We start from the raw sequence: 13,220 nt of genomic DNA on the forward strand, positions 1-13,220 counted from the left end.
CCGAGCGCCCAGCTGCCGCGGGCTGGAGATTCAGTGGCTTCCTTGTTGTGGTCCCCGGCCTGGCAGCGTCCGGAGTAGTAGTCCCGCTGTCCTTCCCAGGACCGCTAGCCCGAGTCTAGGTCGCAGCCGCAGGCCCCCCCGGTCCGCCCAACCCCAGCAGCACCTCCTCTTCCTACCCCCTCCCTGAGGAAATTAGGAACCTGTTGGCAGGTAAAGAGCGGGAAGGGGGCGGGCAGCGCCGCCGGGGCGGGGGCGAGGGGACGGCGATCCGGTGGGGACAGAAGCATTCAGAGTCCCTACTCGTTCCCCGCGTTCCCCAAGTCCGCTGGCCAGTGGGGGCGGGACAGAGCGGAGGGAAATGGGCTGTTGGAGCCGAGGCGGGGAGAAGGCTTGTGAGGTGGAGGTTTGGTGGGATGGTGGCGAAGATCTTGATGGTCTAATTGGATCAGGACAGTTCTGCACGCGTCGTGAAGACGCTGTGGGGGCGTGTGTGTGTGTGTGTGTGTGTGTGTGTCTGTAAGAGGGAGGGAGAGGGAGACAGCGGGAGAGAATAGGAAAGGAGTGCGCGTGTGAGAACTGGGAAGGGAGCAGGTGTCACAGAAGTTCTTGGGTGGACTGGCCAATGGATATGCAGAGATGTCACAGCCACAGGTGTTAGGGGTTATGGGATGGGTTTGACACTCCTAAGACTCCTGTTTTTTCTTGAACCTTCAGTCCACTCATATTTACGTCTTTCGAAGAGAGCCTCATTCTCAAATGGCTGTTTGTCTTCAGCCTCAGTAACATTAAAGCAAAAAAGGAAGGATGAGTTAAAAGTCCTACTTCCTGTGTCAGATGATGAAACTTCTTCATATTTGCACTCTCATTTTCCCCTTCTCAGTTTTACATTACCATTTATAGGAACTTATTTTTAGAGGTAAAATGTGGTTCTTCAATGTTATTAGGAATCCACTACTAGTTGATTAATGTACTGAATATGAAGGTGTGTATTTTCACTAAGGACTAATAAAAAATGTATATTTCTGCACAAGGTAGAAAACATATATTTTTTTCAGGGTAGTATAAACCTTGCCTATCCTGATTTGCTGGAATTCCTACTATCATTTGTCTTGTGCACATCAGAATTCTGAAAACTGAAATTTGTGTTCCTTTGGTTGTCTATAAAATATTTATCTTTCAATATTGATTGTAAATGACTGAATTTAAAGGATTTCTGTTAAGTGTCCACATTACAAGTTGTCCACATTACAACTTATTCTAAGTCTTAAAAAGTAATACAAAAAAGCAAATGTCATCTAAAATGTGACGTTTGAAATGAAAACTGCTATAGCAATGTAAAGCCAAGTCTCTTAGTACTCTGTAATACTATTTTGGTGGGTAGCATCATGAATATGATGCAGAAAATAAAACCAAGTGTACAAATATTTGCACATGAGACCGTATGATGAATGCATTTGTGGTGAGGTAGTATTTCATAGTTGTTTTCATTGATGGGGAACATGGAAAGAACTGTAAAGACCCTTTTAAGGCAGCTTTTATCCCATTATAAGAGAGCTTCATATGAGAACTGATTTTGTTTTACTACAGTTAACATTATCATCGATACAATGTTGGTATTCTTATTTGGGATATTATTTTAATAACCAGATCAGAGCAATGTTTATCATTATTCCAAAAATAGATGTCCTCATTTTCAGAATATTCTTGGGTCTTTATTTTTGAATTTAAGAAAGAAAGGTACAGACCTCTATTTGGATCCATGATCATACATATTCACAGACAGTATCATATATAGGTTTTGAGACCTTTATTCTCTGATTCCAGTAGATCACAGGATTTCATATGACCCTTATTCTTGTAATTTAAAAGCTCAGAATTGTCTCTTTAAATTATCTGCTAATGCTTTCTATATATTTCTGCCATCACTTTTTAGTCAGATACTATACTAATATAGTGTCTGAAATTAGCTTTTTAAAAGTCCTTTTATTGACATTTTCAATAATTCATATTATTAAAGCAAATCTCATTAATGTACACATGAAGTATTAAAACACTAAAACTTTGAGGATTATAAATTTGGATTATACTTTAATTTCATAGAATATTTTCAAGAAGTACCAGACTAAACTTGGAGGTTTTGTGTGTGTGTGTGTGTGTGTGTGTGTGTGTGTATGTATATATACATACATATATACATATTTAAAGAAATGAAAAAAGTGAGTCAATGTTTTTCAGGTTTTTTCCCTTATTTTTAATTCAAGCAAAGTTGTTAATGTTTTATCTTTGACTGAATTAAAATCATCTTTTGAGGTAGGGAAGGTTTTAAGAATAGGTTCCCTCAGCAATTATTTCACATATTTCATCCAAAAGAAATTGTTGGAATTATGCATGATTATTTTTATAATTCAAGCATATTGGGTAATAGTATATGATTAGATATAGAATTAAAACTATAGAGCAAGTGTTTGTATTTATTTGCATTTTAGAGGTATTGCTGGCTTATTTAGTATATTCTCTTCGAAACTAAGGAGGTTATTCGTAGTTGTGACTGGAGTTGAGCATTGAATATTTGACACCATGTGAGAATTTAAAGGTAGGGAGGATAAGGAACTAAACTTTTCAGTAGGTTAAAGTCCTTTGCTTTCAGGGAAAAAAGAGTATAAAGTCAAAAGTTAGTGATTATAAAAATAACATTGCTTAGATATTTTTGTGTTCCTTGTGTCTATTATTCAAATAGTTATGTCATATATGGTTAAGTGTTTTACATTTCAGTTGCTCAGTAGGGATAGGTGCTCAAACATCCATCTTACCATATTAATTTTTCATCTTTATTTTTCTTTCTTATTATTACAATTTTAGGCTCTCCTTTTAATATTGCACCCACCTCATTTCTTCCCCTTTAAAAAAATTCTGTAAAAATGCAAAAAAAGGTGTTATTATTCTTAACTAACACTTAATAATATCCTTGAAAAAGTGTCTAGTTTGACAGTTATATTTTCTGTCAATCAGTATATTAAACCTTGAAGGTCTTATATTTCTAATAAAAAGTGTTGAATTATCTTTTGGTTACAGAATTTTGTTGTTAAAAGCAAATTTGGGACTAACATATGCACTACTGGCAACCTTTGATTTTTTTTTTCCCCCTAGCACAATAGAAGAACAGCTTAGTCTGGATAATTCAAATCAAAAGATAATCACAAATCTTGTCCATTTAATGTCCTACATTCAAATATTTTGACTAGGACTAATAGCAAGAATAATCTTGATTTATGTGAGTTTTTACCTCCAGGCGAGCAAGAATGTAAGAGGAACCAAAACCAGTGCCCTCTACCCCCATTCATTAGTTTAATTATCCTTTAAATACTGGTTTCTTAGTGATTTTCAATCACTCTCATTAATTTGTTTTAGAGCAACAGTTTTAAAAAGTAAATCTATTTGAGGATGTTATTAAAAAATTAATTAGAAAATAAAAACCAGTGATAAAAGAATTGTGGTCCCTAGTGCTCTGAAAAATCAAAACCAAACCAAGCAATAAAGTGACTATATCATTTCTGCAAAGTGACCTTGAGATTTTGTTCACGTGGTAGTCTTGATTAGAAATATTACATTTTCCCCATTTGGGGATTTCCAGATTTTTTTTTACCCTTCAGATGTTTTAATCAATAATACCTTTAGGGGCACTAGGTAAAGAATGCAATTCAGTTGAAATAGAGACAGAATTTTCTCAGTGCTGAGTATAGCATGGTGTGATTTCCACCTTTCCAAAGTTCCATTTATAATTTGGTCAACGTTTTGGTTTTATTTTTCCAATGAGAATTACTTATAGCATATGCAGTGTCCCATAACTTCCTTCTGGGGGCATTGGCTGAGTACGTAAAGGGAATACTGCCACCTACTGAGTCACCAATAGTTACCTTCCTCAGCACCTGAGTTTTTCTACAGAGTTAAACCAAGCTTGCCTTTTTTTTTTTTTTTTTTGACAGCAATAACTAATGAGCATAAAGTTGAGATGAGAACATTAAATCTTAAAATGAGATCAGTCTATAGCACTGTTAAGATTTTCTCTTACAGAAATAGAAATATACATTTGTAAATCAAAGGACGAGAAGTTTAAAGAGTCTTTTGTCGGTCAAATAATATGAATGAATTGAGATGTGATGTTCAAAAAATTATTTGCCTACTTATTTTAAGCATATGTAATGTCTTACTTTTTCTTGGGAGGGGTCTTTTGACATGACTTCCTGTTGAAAGTATTTTTGTCTCAAATTACTAAATAAGGCTCTTGATATTTTGCACCTTTTAAACTAGTTATTTAATCCAGATTATCATCGGTTTCCTCTTCTCGAAGGAGGAATATAAATATACTAAAACAGAGCAGGATATGAAAAATTTCCAAGTGGGTTTATCTCTACTGTGATCAGCATTAAGTATTACTGGAAAGAAGATAGAAACAACAGACTAGGGAAAGCCTCTGGTGATTTGAAACACAGTTCAGTTGTCCCTCATAAATTTAAGATTAAGTGTCATATATGGGTGATAAAAGTGGCATAGGCTAGGTTTTATATACTCATTATTCACTTAGTTTGTCTTTTTCAATTAAAGCCAAGTCTATCTTTTTCATTCCACTGAGTTTACATTTCTTTTTCAATCACATTCTGAACACATTACAATAGACACTGCCTAACAGTGAATATAGTGTAAATCTCAGACTAATGTGTTATTCACTGTGGCTTCTTTGGAAATGCATGGTAAAAAGATTTTGATTATTTTAAGGTGTTATTTATCAAGAGTCATCTCTGAGAGGCTGCAAGAGGTTTAGTCCCATCTTTCAACAGGGTAGCTTTCTTTCAAAATAAATCATTTAGCCTCTCAAGCCAATTTTGAAAATTTTGTCAGATGATTAGATTTTAAGACTCAGGTATGTTTTACCCATTGTACTATGAGAACCCCTGTGCCTATGAATGCCTCTTTTTCCTTGTTTGGATTCAACCATAACCTGTAAAAGTGCTAGATAATCAAGGCAGAGACATTGATTAGAATAATCAATAACATTTCAATTACCTATTTTCCAACTTTGGACCCTTGGCTCCATTGATCTGTATGTGCCCAGTTTCATTGATCTCTATGTTTTTACCAGTAGCTGTTTGGTCAGACCATACCCTGCTTTAACAGAGAAGAAAGGCATGCCCTTTTATTGTGATGGCAGCTTCCATTCTTGGCTCGGATCCTTGCCACGTTAAGTTTGGTGACAGCCCATTTCGTAGAGTACTAAGTGAAATCTGGCTCAGAGGTGGCATGAAGTACTGAGACCATTTGGGGTGTTGTACGATTGGTTTTATGCTTTTCTTTTTTTTTATTGATCTGAGGCTGAAGCAGGTCGTCTGGCTCAGTTTATAAAGTAGAGGTGACATGAAGTACTGAGACCATTTGGGGTGTTGTACGATTGGTTTTATGCTTTTCTTTTTTTTATTGATCTGGGGCTGAGCAGGTCGTGGATTTAGCCCAGTTCTTACCCCTCCCATATACAGTCAGGCCATCACAGAGATTGTGTGTGTGTGTGTGAGTGTGTGTACACGGATATGCAGGAAGGTACTGGGTGGTTGGGGGACTAGGTGGGAAGACAGGAGAGGGCGTTACCTTTGGGACTTGTGTGTAACCTCCAGTCTGCATGTCCTCTTCCAGGCTGATAGTGGGGATGGTGAAGACAAGGGGTTAAACTTTAGCCTCTTTAAGAGTGGGAACCTGCTTTATGTGCTCACCTTGGAGAAACGGATCGTTTATTTTATCGTTTACAAGAATTTAAAAACTGTTTTGACCTTGTGCAGGTCTATCTTCTCACTGTGTGATCTGTATGGAAGTTGGTAAAAAGAAGTAGTGTGTGTGTGTGTGTGTGTGTGTGTTAGATACTTGTCCCAACTGGATTCTAAAGGAAGATGGGAGTGGCAGTTTTTCTAGGGGGTCTATATGATTTTTTTTTTCCTAGAAAAAGGAAAATTGGATTGCTATTTGGTGATTCCTTGTGTAGGGTTTGCCATTTAGAAAGGGATCCCTATGGAGACTGACAGGTTTCTAACCTGAACAATTTGAGGACTGCTGACTAGAACATGTCAACTTTTAATTTTGTTTTCAGACCTTAGGGGTTTATCTGCCTAACAGTTGTAAATCTGGTCTTTCAGCAGCCTTCTCTTCCAGATCCTCGTAGCTGTATTCTGAGATAAAGCTTACTCTGAATAGTGTTAAGGTGTAACAGGAGCAAAAATCACCGCCACGTTTACTTTCGCAGGGATAACTTTTTCATGATCATGGCTTAGGGGGCGGAGGCTGATGGAGAAAAGGGATAATTCTGGGGTTAAATGCAGGCAGCGCAGACCTGCAGTCCACATGGTCGCTGGCAGGGCGGTGGGGGCAGTTGGACCTGTACATCGAGGGCGTCCCTTGCCAGAGCTTTCTCCGAAGCCCCCTAGGCTTCTTTCCCGCAGCTGTGCGGGCTTGAGTGTGAATGAAACCCCTCCATCCAAGAGAGAGGAATTCTAACTCCCCAGGCCAAGAGGCGAGTGAGGCCAGTTGACCTTTTGCTTGTAATCACATTAGGGCTTTACCCTGAATTATAGGCAGGCAGGCACCAGTGAATCTGCATATTAACCGAGGGACACGACCCCTGAAGGAAGGTAGAAGACGGCTAACCGCTCGCCAGTTTACCGTTTGCAGGGCTGTTTAGAGCACAATAAAAAGCTTCAAATCTCTTTTCCAACCAGCCAGAGGAGCGTTTGATTCGCCCAAGACTTTTATTGCTCGCTTTTGAAATATTACCCTGGCTCTGAGCTACAAAGCCGCAGCGCAGATCAGTCCCATTTGTCTGGCGAGGGCGCTGCCCCAAACCCGGCTCTCCCTGCTCACACTGCTTCGTCTGCGAGAACTCTGGAGTTCTAACACTTCCGAGGGTCGAGAGTCGAATTTCTTAGAGAGCAGAGTGGATGGAGCATCTGCCAGAAAAGCACGAATAACTTCTTTTCAGAGCTTGCGCTGTCTCTGCGCTGGGGAAGCAAGGTCGTGCGCTGCGCAGGCTGCGGCCGAAGGCTGCCAGCACAGCCCAGGAGTCTCCCGAGCCTGGGAAAGGCTGGTTTCGTTCCATTTGAAAATAAGCAGAGAAGTGTAGATTTTTAAAAGAAGGAACCTAGATTTCAAAAGTTCTAAAACCAGCCAAGTCTGCAACATTATTGCAGAAACCACTTCCAGTTTTAAGCTATTTGTTAAGAACAAACCTGAGCAAACCACCCCGCCATCCCAGCAAAGCAGTTCCTACTGTATGCACTTCTCCTTTGAGAAATAATTACTCAAAAAGTCAGTGCTTTTCGTTTCCTTAAACCCTCTTTCTGGAAAATAAATACATTACAAATACTGCTTTAAAAATACACCTCTTCTTCCTTACTCAATCTGTGAATATCCCTGCCTTGAAAAATACCAGTTCTTCTTGCAGTCCCATACTCTTTCAACAATTATTTTCTCATCAGATTGTAGTGCGGATCAGTATTTTAAAAACACCTTGGGGGATGTTAGGAAGCATTACAGAGAGGATCGCAGCCTTTTTTTTGTTTTCTGAGTTTTTATAGAACTGAAATGACCTTTTAAAGAAATAACTCTTGGGCTGTAATTCGTTCTGTTATTGCTTCTGGAGATAGAAAATAGATCCTGTTTGTTTAAACTTGGATTGTATAATGAAAATGTAAAATAGGCCATTAAATACTCGTGGAAGAGGGAATTAAAGACAAACACTGAATGAAAATAACCTTGAGCAGACTATTCACCAGCCATTGTGCCAGGGATTCTTGTGAGCAGTGAAGTCAGTTTGGAAGAAGGACTCAGTGGTAGAGCTATTCCTTCTCTCCCTCCACTTTCTTAGAAGAGTCACTGGACCCATCTCAGGAAAGCCAGTATCTTTCTTGTCTCAGCTAATACCTGGCTGTCCAAAGGTTGCTCGCTGCTCTGGGGACAAAATTTAAAGAGAAATTTAAAAGTTAAAGGAGCACACTTCATAAGTTGCATTATTCTGAGTGTCTGTGTCCTTTCTTCAAAATATAGGCAACTCAAAAAAAAAATAAAAAAGAGAGAGAGAAGCTATGACACTTTGCTTTTCATTTTAGTTTGACACTTACTTTTAGTATATTAGTCATTAAAGGACTTTAGATCAGAATCTATTTTAAAGAATTATTATAAGATTAAATTTTAATTCTTTCACTTGTCATATTGACATAGTGAAAAAGTACCTTTACATGCATATTATGAATGTATAACAGTTTAATCAACTTTTCTCATTGGATTAAGATACTTCTGTAATGAATTTAAAATCAATTACAAATATTTTATCTCATATACCAGGTTTTAAATTGTTAATATAAGACAATGGAGAGACTAATTATTATACTACTTTGAATTACTTACCACATAATATTATGTTTTGATATCATCTTTTTACCAGTGTGACTTAGGAGACAAAATAGTTAAAAAGAAAGTAAAAGATCTCTCTCTCTCTCTCTCTCTCTCTCTCTATATGTATATATATATCTTCAATATGAAATGTAGGTGATTGATAGCTATGTCTACTTAAAAAAACCCTTTATGGTATCTTCTATATTAAGTATTTCAAATGAACTATGAAATTCTGAAAGTAAAATTAATTTAAGTTTCATGAACAATAAGAATGGAACTATTATAAAAATCAAACCAGCAAGGATGTGTTAAAATGTATACAAGAAAGAACTAAACAACAGAATAATTTAGAGGCTTACTAAAATTTTTAGAAAGAAGCTATGGAGGAATGTTATATGAAACCATAGACATCTTATTTCCTAGCTACTACATTTTGACATGGTGGAAGAATCTTTTTTTTAACTTCTTCCTTTATTTAAAACATATTTCAAATGGTAATACCAAGGCAGGAAGCAAGAACTCACACAGCCAATAACTGCTTCTTTCTTATTTGAGGGTGGTCAGAGTGGAATGGGGAAAGCGGGAAGAAGGAAGACTTAATTTGGGAATCTTGGCTAGATAAAAAGAGATTCCTATTTTTCCTTTAAAGTATCGAACACTGGATACCTAAAAATACCCTTGCCAGAGACATTAGCTTATAGTGAATATAATATTGTGAATAACCTGTTTATACAGGAGCTTACAAAATACTATGTAGTGATAGTAACAGATGCATAAAAGCTTGATGCTTGCTTTTATAGAAGAGAATTTGTTTTATGGGGCACCGCAGTTTATTAAAACTTGTGTGCTTCTTCCTGGTTTAATGATGCCAAACATCCAAATAGCATTTGCTGTGCTAAGCATAAGTAGAGCATACAAATTTTATTAGCTAAGTGGTGAACAGATTTGTCCAATTTAGTACTTGAAATATACTTCAACTATTAGGCTTTGGATTGATAAATAACTATAACAAATTGTGCAGATATTAACACTTGCATGTAGAAACAATCATTGTCCTATTTGTCTTCACAAAAAATGGTTCCTTCCTATAATTTGTATCCTGTTTCTTATATTTCATGGTTTAGATGTTGAAACATTTGTAGCAGACATACTAAGAGGGGAAAATTTATCCAAGAAAGCAAAGGAAAAGAGAGAATCCCTTATTAAGAAGATAAAAGATGTAAAGTCTATGTAAGTCACTTGCTTTTTATTACTGATTTCTTAGAAGTAGCTGTGTAATTAATGTTTTAATATAAAATCATTAGGGAGTTAGATTTTTAGGATTAATTTAATTGGTGTTCAGTATTTTTAAAGGGGAAAATATATATTTCCAGTTTATTGGTTTTAAAGTCCAGATATCTGTGTTTTTTTTTTTTTTTGTAAAGGTACTTATGTATTTTTCTAAGCATCCTAACAGAATCCAGTTGTTTATTTAGATTATTCAAAGGTGTGTTTTATTTAAATGATAAGACATAGGTAGATTAAGGATTTTAATGTAAATATGGAAAATACCTCAAGATGCTGAAAAAAAGAATCTTTTTAAATTGTTACTAATTTAAATGAATAAATGTAATACAAGTATTAAAAATAAATCTTCATTTTACTATTGTATTTAGATCTTTAAAAGTACTTGTATTGTAAATTCTTAGGCCTTTTGGAATTGTCATTTCAGGATTAGGAAACAGTTTTTCTTTAGACATGTATTCATAATATAGATTTTGGACTTGAGTTATTATCACTGACCCTGTTTTGATTTTTTAGCCTTATTTCAAATATATTGTTCTTTATTTTGCAGCTATCTTCAGGAGTTTCAAGACAAAGGTAATTTTCAAGTTTGTCAAACTTCAAATCTTTTTTCCCTGTGGAGATGTTTAGTAGGATAATCTAACTCATACTGCAATTTGATAGTTGGAATCAAAATTTAAATTTCCATATTGTATACTTAGACCTTCAAGATGAGAGTGCTAGCTCCCCCTGCTGAGAAAAAAATTAAAAAGCATATCCCAGAATGGACTCGGCACAGTCTTTTGATGTAGAAATCTTAAGTATTTAGCATTCTTAGGTTTTGTGTTTCATAAGATTACATTGTGGCAGAAATTGTTGGCAAAGATATGGAATAACTCAGCCAAGCAGGGTGAGATGTCAACTCAATGTCATTTAACACTGCAGAGATTGTTTTATGGTAGTGGTGGAGGCAGGAGGACCTGTGGCTGGGTGCTCACAGGCAGTGATTTTGAAGGATCGTTTAAAAACAGTGTACATTTTTGTTTGAGAACATGAGTAAAATCTTTTTCAAATGCTAGTTTTTATTTTTCTTGGCTTTTTTAAAGGTGTAAACAAATAGGTGCCATAGATCTTTTTAAAGAATGGAATTCTATATCTTTTTAAAAAAAATAGTGACCCTACTGGTAACAGCCTACTGGTTATCTTCCTTTATTTCTGAGAGTCAGTGGCTAAGCATGTTGAAGACCAGGACAGGAAAGCACAGGAAGTTCTTACCACTTCATGTCTTCATTTCTGTAAGGGAAACTGGGTACAGCCTTATTTACATGATGCTAATGCATAGGTCATGACCTGGGGCTTGTGGATGCTGGTGTGACAGCCATGAGGTCAGTTCATCTGCAGAGAGCTAGGTTTCGGGTTTGAGGAAGAAACAGTGACATCTTCTAACTGGGGTTAAGCAGATCCCACAAATGTTATTAGCTAGTAATTCATATTTGTGCCAAGTGATAAATGAGGGAGTAATAAGAGTTTCAAGAAATCAACTACTTAATCAGATAACCTAAAATCAGTTAAAAGAAGTCACAGTTTCTTTTAACAGTAAATCAAGATCTGTATGAGTGAAGGGGATGAAATCTTTTTTTTCATATTAAGATTTTTTTTTAGGGAAATTTCTGCTTTAGGGCATGTGTGCTCACTGGAGAGAGAGAGAGACATAGAGAGACATAAAACAAGAAATCAACCCCTGGCAAAATGATCATGCCACAATCCCTTCTCCTTCATTCTCTTTTTGGGACTTTGGGCACACTCATACACGTGTGCGGCATGAGTTTTAAGCTGCCGGGTCCAGGGCATGAACCACAGTCGACTATGTGGGAGGCAAGCTATATAACCATTATGCCATCTGCTGATCCCATACTAAGATTTTTAACACTATTAAATAAAGAGAAGGACAGGAAACTCCATCCCACAAGAAACCACTACTTTTTGTGCTCTGCAATGGATTATGAACTATGGATCTAATCTTATTGCATTTTGCTTTGTTGAATAGAGCAATGCGATGAATTTATACAATTTAAATCTGATAACTTTTATGCAGTACATTATTTATGGAGGAATATTACATATCATATCTACCTCTCTTCTTAAGAAGCATATTTTGTTGCGGTGATTATTGAATTCTCATTGTGGCTTAATTATTTGTACATTAAAACATTTTAAAGTAAGAGCATAATAATATGAAGCCATTGCATAATTGCATATGGTTCAGTGATATTGTAGGAACTTTCCCTTTGGTATTCAGCTTTAGAACTTGCTCAGGTGTGTGGATATTAAAATTACATTACTGAGATACATTCTTTGTCTCCAAAGAGAATGGAAGTTTATATAGTATTTGATAGAAATTGAAAAATGAGCCTAGAATAAGAGTTCAAATAATGTGGAATTCAGACATTCCCATAATCATTTCCTCTGAATAAGTCATTCGTAGTTCAATACTGCTGCATTGAGTTAACTAATCACCAGGAGTGCCTGCTCAAAGTAAGCCTGTGGATAAATTAGATGTATATCTTGGAGAAATATGAGAAACGGAGTACTTTTATGCCGTTGTACCCTCAGCTTTGTTCTAACAAGACTATTCCTGTAGTTTGTTAGGAATAGTAAAGGATACAGATTTAAGAGTTGCAAAGCAGTTATTCAAGAGACAGCTCTTTAAAAATAGGAATTTATGATCAGATTTCTTCATGAGTAAATCAAATTCTAAGTATGTTCTGGTGTTGCTCACTACCCTCTCTGTGTATTTTCTCCTTGGGGAGAAATACAGAGAGAGAAAGAGAGAAAGCAAGCTGCCAAGTCTGGGACTTGAACTGTGGTCAGTCATGTGCAAGTGCATTGCCTTAACCACCAAGCCACCTGCTGGCCCCTATATGCCATTTTAATACGATTACTGGAGGAAAAAAAGAACAAGTATAGTATTCCTACATAAAATGAGTTAGTTCAGATGTATTCATTTCTATTAAGTCAGTCGTTACTTTCCCTAATGTGCACAGATATCTGTTAGCCTTCTTTCCTTAACTCCCGTACTCCCCTGTCTTCCCCCACCCACCTTATAGTCTAGATAATGTTCTAGCCTAAGATTTTTTTTTTGGGGGGGAGACATTTTTTGCTACAGGGTGCATGCCCTTGCCAGACAGACAGAGAAAGACAGAGAGACAGAAAGTGAGAAATCACCCCCTGGGGGGGGGGTGACCACGCCGCAATCCCTTCTGCTCCATTCTCCTTTTGGGATCTTGGGCATGCACGCACGCACCCACATGCACCCGGCGTGAGTTTAAGCCACCGAGTCTGGACTCAAACCATAGCTGACTACATGGGAGTCCAGCGACATAGTCATTACACCAACTACTGGTCCCTAGTCTAAGATTTAACAATATAGAATTTATAGTTTGAGGAATTTCACCTATTAACATTAATTAAATTTATATGACTGTAACTTTAAGTTGCATAGATCTTAAACTTTTTTTGTATCTCATTTT

The 13,220-nt window shown here is 36.8% G+C and overlaps 1 protein-coding gene across 1 annotated transcript in view; it reads left to right on the forward strand.

Annotated features, from left to right (window-relative positions):
- Positions 1-14: 14 nt before the first annotated feature.
- SKAP2 (src kinase associated phosphoprotein 2) overlaps positions 15-13,220 on the forward strand; it is a 200,180-nt gene continuing 186,974 nt past the window's right edge. Inside the window, exons 1-3 of the mRNA XM_027765931.1 lie at positions 15-119; positions 9,552-9,657; positions 10,262-10,287. The gene's annotated coding sequence lies outside the window, so the exon portion shown is untranslated. The remainder of the gene's footprint in view (positions 120-9,551; positions 9,658-10,261; positions 10,288-13,220) is intronic.

This window comes from Tupaia chinensis, unplaced genomic scaffold (assembly GCF_000334495.1).
Source record: "Tupaia chinensis unplaced genomic scaffold, TupChi_1.0 Scaffold139943_1, whole genome shotgun sequence".
Taxonomy (NCBI): Eukaryota; Metazoa; Chordata; class Mammalia; order Scandentia; family Tupaiidae; genus Tupaia; species Tupaia belangeri.